This window comes from Malaclemys terrapin, chromosome 14 (assembly GCF_027887155.1).
Source record: "Malaclemys terrapin pileata isolate rMalTer1 chromosome 14, rMalTer1.hap1, whole genome shotgun sequence".
Taxonomy (NCBI): domain Eukaryota; kingdom Metazoa; phylum Chordata; order Testudines; family Emydidae; genus Malaclemys; species Malaclemys terrapin.
In genome coordinates this window covers 33,938,699-33,950,672 of record NC_071518.1, presented here as the reverse complement: position 1 = coordinate 33,950,672, position 11,974 = coordinate 33,938,699, and the positions used below count along the sequence as shown (strand labels likewise).

At 44.3% G+C, this 11,974-nt stretch overlaps 1 long non-coding RNA gene across 1 annotated transcript; it reads right to left on the bottom strand.

The window, feature by feature from the left end:
- Positions 1 to 1,751: 1,751 nt before the first annotated feature.
- On the bottom strand, positions 1,752 to 5,554 carry LOC128849059 (uncharacterized). Its single transcript, XR_008447155.1, has 3 exons — positions 5,411 to 5,554; positions 2,836 to 2,959; positions 1,752 to 2,476 (listed from the first exon to the last, which is right to left on the bottom strand). It is a non-coding gene; the product is annotated as an uncharacterized LOC128849059 (long non-coding RNA).
- Between the last annotated feature and the right edge of the window lie 6,420 nt (positions 5,555 to 11,974).

Here is an 11,974-nt window from a genome sequence, read left to right as displayed (position 1 = left end):
ACCTAGAATGGAATGCAGTGCCTCGTAGAAATGGCATGTCTGGGGCTGGGATCCGAAGCGTCCGTTTGCCGCTTTGGTCTTCTGGTAGTCTTGTCTCAGGTCCTTGATTTTCACGTGGCACTGCGTTGCATCCCGGCTGTATCCTCTCTCCGTCATGGCTTTGGAGATCTTCGCATTCTGTTTTTTCGATCGCAGCTCTGAAAGCACGGACTCATCGCCCCACACAGCGATCAGATCCAAGACTTCCCGATCAGTCCATGCTGGGGCCCTCTTTCTATTCTGCGATTGCATGGTCACCTCTGCTGGAGAGCTCTGCATCGTTGCCAGTGCTGCTGAGCTCGCCACGATGTCCAAACAGGAAATGAGATTTAAACTGCCCAGACAGGAAAAGGAATTCAAATTTTCCCGGGGCTTTTCCTGTGTGGCTAGTCAGAGCATCCGAGCTCGGACTGCTGCCCAGAGCATCAACAGAGTGGTGCACTATGGGATAGCTCCCGGAGCTATTAGCGTCAAATTCCTTCCACACCTACCATAATTCGACATGGCGCTACTCCCCTCGTCGGGGAGGAGTACAGAAATTGATTTAAAGAGACCTCTATGTCGAACTGAATAGCTTTGTTGTGTGGACGGGTGCAGGCAGGGCCGGCTTTAGGCCAATTCCACCAATTCCCCCGAATCGGGCCCCGCGCCTAAGAGGGCCCCCCGCCCAGTGGCAGGGCCGCCGGGATGGGGGCAAGTGGTCGAGAATCCCTTCCCTGGCTAGAGGCTCCCTGTTAATTTTTACTCACTAGGCAGCGCTCCGGGTCTTCGGCGGCGGCACTTCAGCGGCGGGTCCTTCACTCGCTCTGGGTCTTCGGAAGCACTTCAGCGGCAGGTCCTTCAGTGCCACCGAAGACCCAGAGTGAGTGAAGGACCCACCACCAAAGACTAGGAATGCCGACCGGTGAGTACAAGCCCCACGTGTTTTTTTACTTTTTTTTTTTTTTCAGTCATCCCTGCCGGGGCCCCGTCAAAACTGTTCAAATCGGGCCCCGCACTTCCTAAAGCCGGCCCTGGGTGCAGGGTTAATTAGATTTAACGCTGCTAAATTCGACATAACCTCCTAGTGTAGACCAGGCCTAAGTGGTCTATTCTCCTGCTGATGGGTGCACAAAACTCCCAACAATCTGAATGGGACTTAAGTGTATTAGCAGGGAATGGACTTCAAGAGCTAGGAAAGCCAAATATTCAGCCAAATATAGCTTTGACTCAGACTCCAATTCCCCTGGCATTGCAGTGCCGTGTGTTGCAACTTGGTCTGCCAGGCTGGCCCTCAGGAGTGAAATTTGAACAGCTCAGCACAAAACCACAGGGTGAACCAGTCAGATCCCACCTTTTCCAGAGAGGATCTTATCTCTTGGTCATAGGGGAAAAAAAAGATAATACTTCAAAGAGTAACACAAACATACTCCCCAGATCAGGGTTTCTTAACCGTAACTCACAGCCCTAAGATTTTCAGGATAGCTTTCTCATAGGCAGTCTTTCCCTTCCTGTCTGGGGCAGCTGATTTTATGGTCTTTCTGTGCAACACCTGTAACTTGCATTGCCATTAACACCTTATTTGCCAGAACAGAGTCTCTGCAGCCAGTCACATACATATTATAGTTATTTATTAAAATCACTACTATCTACATCATAGTCAGAGACCCATCCGTAATAAAAGAGATTTTTGGATTGAGGAGGGTGAGATAAAACAGAGGACCAATTCAGTTTACATAGATGTTGAAAATCTGGGCTGCAGTCTGCTTTTAAAATGCAGTTTGTAGTTTTGAAATCCATGCATATATTCTTGAGCCATTTTATTGTGTAGGGATGTGCAAAATAGTCACTGTGAAATCTGACAAGCTTGGCATTTTGAGTTTGCATGAACAAGCAGGCAAAGTTGAGGACTTTTACACAAAAATAGATCCAGTAGCATTAAAATTATCCAATTTCCAGTCAAATGCTTATTTTTTGAAGAAATACAAAAATGAATATCATAATTCCAAATTTACTTCCAAAAGAGATCCATTTTTATACTTGCCGGTGTCCATTTCAAATCTGTGCATAGGTCATTGAGAAATAACTAGGGATCATAAGCTTTTTGGGATAGAAATAATCTCTTGGCGGAGGGGTACACAGCACCTAACACAATAAGGCCTTTAACTTTGGTTGGGTCTTCTAGGCACTACTGCAGTACAAAAAAAAAAAATCATAAGAGGAGAAATTTCTGTGCTCCAAAAACAGCTAAGAAATTAAACAAATCATTACTCGTAAGTTTCTTACCAAAAAGTTTGTGTTCTTTTCAGCTCTATTTTTGTTTTACCCTACCTTAGCCATTCCCCAGTCAGGTCAAGTTTAATAATCCTTAAATTGACACTCTTTGTGCTTGAATAGTATAATCATTGTGCTCCTGTTCTCCGTTTTATTTTTCTTTCATTCAGGAGACAGCCTTGTTCTGGAAAGGAGAGAGGAGAATTCAGATATACCTCAGATCATAGAGTTAACCCCCAGCCAGTGCCAGTAGTTATTATATACAGAGGTACAATTTGCTTATTAACCATCAGCTTACAATTGTTGGAAACCCCCATCAGGCATGTTGCTGGATACAGTGGCATGAGCTACTTAGGGGATTTTTATAGATAGCTACAGATGTGCTCAAAGCCTCTCTGGGTCACAAATGGAAATGAGTTTATGGGTCCCCTTGTCAGAAAACCCTAGGGCTGTTTAGCTATTTAATACCCACTGAGAGCCCTACAACTCAATAACTGAGACAAGGAGTCGGACAGAGGATCTAGTGCCACTCTCACTTTTTACCTTGGAAGTGTGCTGGCCTATTGCTAATACAACGTGGACAGGAAAGGGAGCCAGCTCAAGCCCTGCTCTCTGGCTGGGTTTCACTCTCCCTGCACTTCTTTATTCATCCAGATCTGCTCAGAGTCTGTAATAAAAGACATACAATTAAAAAAAAAAAAAAAAAGCTTGGGCAAGGCTGGGCTTGTTTACACAGGGCGGCAACGTGCACTAGAGGGGTGTGGATTCTAAAGTGCCCCAACCTGTGAAGACCCTGCTGGCGTGCCCTAAAAATCTGAAACAGTTTCTGTTACATAGGTCTGTTATAGGTCTGTGTGCCACACTAATGAGATGCACATGTGTATCCCACGAGTGTACCAGAACCTGAGCTGTTTTAGGATACCGTCAGTGGAAACTACGCAACATCAGAGGTGAGGGCAGGGCGTGCTAGGTGTCCCAACCCATGCAGCAACCACAGCACTAAGCTCTGGTCCAGCGACACTGCCCTGTGCTGCCAGGAGTGGAGTAGTAAAGCCCCTGTGGCACAGTTGCTGCAGCTCTTGCCAGGGGAGCTGGGAACAGCATGCCACCTGGGTGTTTCTCTGGGCTTCACTCCTCCACTGCCGATGGACAGCGCTAAAGGTACATCTGCACTTTGAGCTGGAGAGGTAATTCCCCGCTCAAGGAAGTACACCCCTGTGCTAACTCTGATCTAGCTAGTGCACTCAGTATAGAGTGTAGCCATGGCAGCAAAAGCGGCTCGCCCCCAGTGCATACCCCTCCAAGACACTGGGTACATACTAGGGGTGAAAAGTCCCTCCTACCACTCGCATCACCATGGCTACACTATTTTTTAGCACTCTAGCTCAAGCAGAACCACTCTGGGTATGGCTCCTTGAGCAGGGAATAACACCCCCAGCTTGAAGCAGAAATGTACCCTAAGACACCGGAGGAAACTACAGAACCACTGACTCTGCTGTGTGGTGTCAGTGTCAACTCTGCAGCCATCTCTCCCTCACGCCTTGCCCGCTTCCCACTGTGGCCCCTGCCCATCACCACCCTGCTTGTATTTGGTATCCTTTCCCCTACGCTCTGTCTTTTTACATTGTAAGTTCTCCAAAAGAGGAGCTGTACTTCCCTATGTGTTCGTACAGTGCCTAGCACAATGGAGTCCTGATACTAACTGGCACCTCTTGCTGTACCTGTGATCTAAATGCCATATGCAGTTGTGGGTGCTCAGCATCTCTCTAAATCAGGCCCAAGTTGGACATCCTGAATTCAGGGCATTCTCTGGGACACTTTGGATTTCATTTCCTGGTCTGGAGTAGCTCAAGTGCGCTGACTTCTAAAGCATCCGGCAAAGCCCATTTGTTTGGTTAGAACTGAGATTTAAGGAAGGTTTGGGTGAGGATTTTATTTGTGGTCAGAGAGGATTAGGATTTTAAGAGAGTTGAGACAGTTCTATGGACTGGCTTCTTGTGTGCCAAGAAAAGTGGTTGGTTTGCTTGTCGTCTGTCTTTGTTGGATTGCATGTTTGATATCTGTCACGAGTGCCTAGGACCTGTATCCTTCCATAATTTATATTCTGAAATCAAAGCAACCAAAATTAGATATAGGGGCTGATCCTGCAAACTCAGAATGTCCATGTTTGTAGGATCAAGCCCATAAATAAACAAACTCACTCAAATCGTATCGTGCAAGCTGAGAGAATGCAAAAAGCAAAGCACAAGCACCATAAGGGCCAAGTCCTACAAGGTGTCGAGCATGCTGATTTGCTGTTGTAACAGGAGTTGAGGATGTTCAGCACATTGTGGGAACGGGGCCTCTTGGGGGGGAAATGCAAATGTTACCTTTGAAATTATTTCTATTGTAATAATCAAAGGTGGTACTAGTAATACAGCTGAGAAGTATTATATTATAATCATGGGGCTGGATTCTGATCTCACACTGGCTCCAAACATGGGTGTAACTAACTTGAATTTCCTGCAGCTACTCCTATCTTACCCATTTTAGGAGGGTTTAATACTGCTGCCCATCATGGCACTATGTGACCTGAGCTGATTTGTACTGGGAGAAGGCCCTGATTCAACAATGCATTTAAGCACATGCTTAAGAGAAATTAAACACATTTAAAATCCATTTTTTTAAAATCTTGACAATGTATAAATTTACATATAAACTCATCTTTTCCTCGGTGAATCAAAAAAGGAAATAATTTAAGATTACTATTTCAGATCAAGAAATGGGATAAACATTCTTAAAGACTATGCCTCATCATTTCTCTGACCCTGACAAGGGTCTCAAAACATTGTTTAAAATATAAATCAATAATTAACAAATGTTATTAAGTGCCCTCCTGCCAATACGCTTGGCGTAACTCCATAGCAGTTCTTAAAAAGCATGTTAGAAAAGGATAAATGCAATATGATGATAACCATACTCATAAAGGGAATCTCACAATGCATAAGGAAAAGTTTTAAACTTGGGGTAGAAGATATTATAAGAAAACATACTTAAAACTGGGCAAAGTTGGATGTCAAGGGGGAGCAAGTTTCAGACCCTTAAGGCTGAAAACCAAGGTACAAAGAAATTAACTTACTTGCCCAGTGAGTAATAGCAAACAACAGTCAGGAAGTGAACCCAGGTCTCCTAATGCCCTGTCCTGTGCTCTGTCCATTGGACCATACTGCTTCCTCTTAGTATTATGCACAAATTATCCTTTTCTGTTTTATTTTTAATAGTGAAAGGATCATGCCAAGTGCTGAGCCCTGCTGCATCTGACCACACAGTATTCTGTATCAGACTGAAGAAAAACCATGTATCTTGCTAATACACTGTATTAACAAAAAACACTAAATTAGCATATGCACAGGCTCTAGAATTCAATAATCTCCTCAGACGCTGTCCCAACACATTCTCTTGTAAACAGAAACCTTTGTGTTTGTATTGCTGCAGGCTTCTAGCAACAGTGTAGAGTCAACAAACCTGTACTGAGAATTATAGCTTGTCTTGTTAATTCATTCTGGGTGTTGTTAGCAACCTTGATGTAACAGATAAATATGGGAACAATCCATATCTTTCTGGAGCCTTAAGACACTTTATATTTCCTTTTCCATAGCTCTTGGGGAAGTTAACAGTTCTCCAAACCAATCTCTCCACACATCTTGTATTTTTGTTCAATGCATTGAAATCTGACTCTTGACATATGTATGAATAGTAGTTACTAAAAGGAGTGCAGCCCTACAAGTGACTTAGTTAATGGGGTTTTTGTTTTACCTTGTTTTAAAACTTGGTATTTTACATTGATTCCAGGGCCATTTTTGTCCCGTGGGCTGTGATCTTATCTATAATCCCTATTGTGATATGATTTACATGAACTTTACAAGGTCACTTTGTTAAACATAAATGTCCATCCAATCTCTTCCACTGTTCTTAATCTTCTGGAAATAATTATTAACTGAATGTAATGGGAACTGGCTGATGGCTTTGCTATAAAATTCACGTTGTACCTTTCAGACAAGTCATGCAATGTGACTGCATTGCCTCCAAGGCGTTTTCCTATACTATACAGAATTTTATCCACCCTTCTTTTTTCCATATGTTCTCTCTGGCATCAGCCAAGACACAAGATACATTATTTGCGTAAGTTGCAAATGAAGGATTTGGGAGCGGGGAGGGGGAGAGGGGAGAGGAGAGAGGAGCCTCAGTGCAGGTATAAGCTAGTCCAAAAGCAACTCACCACGGCTGCCCTGGAGCTGACACTCAGGGATCTCTCAGCAAAGAAGCAGAACTTTTGAGTAAGGCAGGATTTTAAGGCAGATCTCCTCCCCATACACTAACATCAGGGGGTGATCCTGTGACTTGTTGAGTGCCCTTCGCTTCCATGGAAGGCTGTAAGAAGTACAGTTGCTTGGCACCGCTCGGGCATACTGCTATTCATAATTATGAAAGCAGACAGCCTCATCTGTGACCTATTCAGAAACCATCGTGATGGGCTCCCTGTAAGAATCTGAATAGAATAGGCCTGCCAGTTCAGCAGTGAGTTCATTACTTCCAACACAGTGGGAGGCAGGGGGGAGAGAGAAGAGACAGAACTCAGGAGGCAGATTTACATCTTGAGTTGAGCCTTAATGACTACTAAGAAGTACCCTGCTAGCTTCAACAGCAGGTATCCAGGGCCGACGAGAGTGGGGGAAGCTGGTACAAATTACCGGGGCCCAGCGGTCTGGAAAGGGGCCCGGGGCCCGGCTTCGTCGGCCCTGTTTAGCCGGTCCGCCCGAAAAAATTTTTTCACTGGGGCTCGAACCTGCTCTCAGCGGCCCTGCAGGTAGCTTCAGCTCTGCTGTGTCCCCCCCAGGACCTTGATCATTAAGTGTTGCTATAAACAGAGTTTGAGAAATCCTGGGCCATGTTGGGTTATACTATGCTTCTGGGCGACAAGGGACAGATCACTTGATGATTCCCTGTTCTGTTCATTCCCTCTGGGGCACTTGGCATTAGCCACTGTTGGGAGACAGGATACTGGGCTAGATGGGCCTTTGGTCTGACATAGTATGGCTGTTCTTATATTCTATTACAGACCATCTCACATTTTGAATAGGTAAAAAACTTAGGACCAGCACAGGATTGGAAGTCGGGAGACTTGGGATTCAAAGAAAGGCTCAAGCTCACTGGAACGCAGCCAAAGCACTAAGGATTTGCTTGATTTTGTCTCAAAACCGTAAATCAGCTTAGGTTCATTCCAAACACGGCCCAAGACTTGACAAAAGGTCCAAGTAGAATATCAAAGCTGGCCTGAATTTCAGGTTTGTAATGAAATTCCTACCCAGGTGTGTTTGGCTTAGTATTTGGTATATGACAAGAAATTACCCCAGCTCTAACTGGATTAGTAGGGTGGAGAAAAGGTGAATTGGCAGAGCTGTAGGAGGGAAGGTCACATAGCATCTACCTGAAGGCTATTTGGCTCTAAGCAGTGCTGACAGTCCCTCACTTTCACAACTAACTATATTCTCCCTTTCCTGGTTTTGTTGTGTTTAAATATTCAGCAGGCGGGGAAATAGCACAATTACACCATCGAATCCAAAATCCACTTCATCCATTTTTATTTGCTTGTTGTGAACATTTGCATAAATGAGATTTTGATCCTACAAATGTCTGGGATAGGAGGAAGAGCCCACCTGTTTCCATGAAAATACACTTTTGGACAGAAATGGGGGTGTTGCATGCAGGCCTAATCCAAAGTCCATTGAAGTCAATGGATAGATCCATTGAAGTGAATAGGAGTCTCTCGATTGACTTCAATAAGAGTTGGAGCAGGCCCTAAATACACTTGATGTATTTTGTAATGTGAATGAGATTCCTTGTGAATTTACTTAGCACTGGAACAGTGTTCCCGACACCCTTTAAGAGAGGCCTGACAAAGAAGAATCAGAGTCCAGCAGCCTTGTCTCAACCTTCTAAGCTGTTAAACCTGCCTGCTTAGTCCTTGAATCCTTACTGTTTATATTACAGAAGCACTGAAGGCCCCAATCACGAGGGCAGCCCCAAGATCTGGAAAGGGAAGAGGTCTTGAGTGTAATTTTTCCCAGATGGTCCCAGTATCATTTTGAGACCCAGATGGGTAGCAGACCTATCAGCCCCTGACACTGTGGTATCTGAGCACCAGTGATTAAGATTCACACATAGACATCCATCATGCGCTCACATATAAGAAGTGTAGCAGCTTTGCTTAATATTCATTCGCTCTCATTCTTGTTTTAACTTGTCTTTGGTTACGGAAGATGTATTTTGCACCAAAAAAAGGGGGGGGGGGCAAACACTGCAGTATCTCTAATACTACTGTGTGGTGACTGTTGGCATACTAAGCCTGCAGTGTGTGTTTCCTTCCCTTTTAGTGGCTGGTCCACATAAAGGACAACTGCCTACTAGTGCTACCCTCTTACAAAGTTACTCCTTCAGCTCAGATAGTAGAGGTCTATGCTTTAGTGGTTCCTGGTTCAAACACTGCCGATGACTCGCATTGGGAATCACGGCACTGGTAAAGGCTATCTTGTCAATGGCAGCCACTGTAAATGAAACTAAGAGTGTTACTGACTCTGCTGGGATAATGTCCCTTAAACCTTGATTTCTGTTAAAATCCCACAATTCCTTTTTGGCCTTTGTTACAATTATTGTCCACAGCTTTATTTTCAGATCGATGTTAATTACACTAATGAGTCATTTCATCATTAGGCCAATTAAGTTTAATCCTTTTCACCAACAGGCATCCATGATATGCCATCCCATTCATTCTGTGACAGAGGGCATACTTAGCTCTCTGGTTCTGCCATGAGTAAGCATAAGGGCCTCAACAAACCACACTGCAATCAATTAATCATTTTATGACCATTAATAACTTATACCACATGTGAGCTAAAAGAATAATAAGGCTAAATCTGGGCTGCAGGAGGCACCTCTCTCTGTTTAGCGATCCGTGAACAGGAACCAGCTGCTGACAGCCAGGTGGCTTTGGTACCTAGGGCATTTCTTGTGTGAATGAGTTAGGTGCCTGCCTTGCTTCACACAAACCAGAAGGAGCAGGGAAGGAGGGACATGTGCCTAAGTCTGGGGTTTAGGTACCTTTGTGGATCTGGGCCTAATTGCCTTTGGTGTGTTAATTTCAATGGAATAATGGGCCCAGAACCCAGAAAGTCAGTCTTAAAATGATCCTCTCACTGTTCAACACTACACAGGGTTAAACATGGTTCAGGGGGTTGAGTACAGAGACCTCAGCCTGCTTAGTACCATGGCAACAAACACCACTAAAAATCTTTAGAACCTTTCATTAAAGAGACAGAAAAAGAAGGAAAAACATTTAAAGCATTTGAAGTATTAAGTAAGGGTTTCATTTTATCAGTACCCCTGAATTACGTACCCCCAAATTACATACCTCCTCTTTAGTGCTGTACAGTGACAGAGTCACGTTAACCCCATTGAGAGTCTGGGCCCATTTATATCATCAAAATTAACACAATTTGGCGATCCAGCCAAGAGTGTAAGGGTTAATATGCATTAATCTCAAATTCAGTTTAAATAGTAAAAGGGTTTTGTTTTGTTTTTTGTTGGGGTTTCTTTGAGGGGGGAGTGTTGTGATTAATTTATTAATTTTCATAAAGAAACAATGAAAAGTACAAAAAGATAAAGGACTTACAGCTTATATAATGTTTCTAAATACTGCCCTTAGACTAACTTAGACCTACTCACATCCCCATGTGAAAGGCAACCTAAACTGGTGTGGGTTATGCAAGGAGTTGTAAAATAGAATGGCAGCTACTTTAACTTACACTTTCTCAGCCCTTCTTCCATCTCCCTTACACATCAGTCGAGTCAGTATAAACAAGCCTCAGAGATTTAGCTGAGTGCAAGGGAGCCTGGCTTGTAGCACTTCCTTGCAGGGTGCCGCCAAGTGAGTAGGTCCAAGTTTGAGTTCTGAGCACGTCCTTCTTTGTTCTGTAAAGGATGAACAGAAAGTCAATAGTGTTTTCCATTGACCTCTTACAATCCCCAATAACTGTTGCTAAGAGTGGCACTAAGGAGCTGTAAACTCTCCATTCTGACATCCTCAGATACTTACTCCATTAAAAAAAAATATTCTTGAAAGTTCCAGATCATAGGCTAAAATACATTTTCAACCTTCAGTTCAGGAACTTTAGAGTACAACTCCCTTTGGCATTAATGCTGCTTGCCAGCCTACTCTCACCCACGGAGTTCAGTATCTAGCCTGTCTGACTCATGAAAGACATCCCCGCCACCAGTCTCTGCTTGAACCAAAACTGATCAAAGAAAAGACTTGCAGAGAGCAGTGAAGGGTGTTGGGAGACACACCTAGACCCCTCCTGACAAGGGTGACTAGATTAAGGCATCTGTATTAGCATACAGAATGGAGAACAGAGAACTGCACTGAACTCTGGGACCAGGAAAGCAGGGGTGCACTGCATCATGGGGGATCTCTGCTCCAGATGTTAATGAACCTACACCTGCACACACCCAGCTCAGCAATTATCAGACCAATTCTAGTAAGGAATCCTTAATTGATAGCCAAAATACTGAAGCAGCCTAGTTGCATTGTGAGCTCCCTGGAAGAAAACACCACCATAGCCAAGAGTGATCAGCTCCTATTGTCTAGCCTAAAGAAAACCCTCGAGTCATCAGTTTACCCATAAACAAATCTAGTGTTCTCCCTTGAACCATTGTTGTTTCCCTACAAAAACCTCTATCTATGTTCAAGTCAGTGTTCTGATGCTTGGATCCAGGCTATGCATCAGTTCCACTGGGACTCTATCTTCTCCTGACTGATTGTGCTGGGGGCTCTGCCGGTCTCCAGCACTCAGTACCCTGAGCTGCCACCATCAAGCTTCAAGGAGTGGGTGAGATCCCTCCCTCTCTCTGTTTTCTTTTCTACCTCCGGTATTAACCTTTAATAATGTAACTTATGTTGGTTTAGGCTCTCCTTGTGTAGATATCACTATTATTCAATACATAACTTTTATGGTTAAGTTGGTTGCTTCTCTCTCTCTCTCTCTCTCTCTGAGCTTTACTCTTTTGTGTTTTTAGCTTCCCCATTTACTCTGCAGCAACGCTCCTCTTACCTAAGCTAAAGATCCCTGTAGCGCCCCAAAATACTGTGGGGTTTGCTCATCAAGTGGGTTACTATCAGTACAATTGTGATATGAAAGTGGGGATAGGGACGTGCTGAACCTGTGACATACAAGGGTGGCAGCTTGGAAGTGCTGCTCAACCCAGACTACTGAGTCCAGGGGCATATAAAGGTGGTAGCTTGAAAGTGCTGCTTGACCCAGTCCGCTGAGTACAGGGGCATATAAGGGTGGCATCCTGGAAGTGCTGTTCGACCCAGCCTGCTCAGACTTAGTCTATTCCGGTGCGGTACTTGTGGCATATAAGGGTGGCAGCTTGAAAATGCTGCTTGACCCAGCCCATTGAATCCAGGGACATATAAGCTTGAGAGTGCTGATTGACCCGGTCCACTCAGACTTGCTCTGTTAGTGTGCGTGTTCATCTGATTCTGGGGCTGGAGGAACCCAGCCCTACGGAACCTAGGTCCTGCAGAATAGATCCATTGGGAGGGGACTTGCAGAAGGGAGAAGTAGAGCTCCATATGAAAACA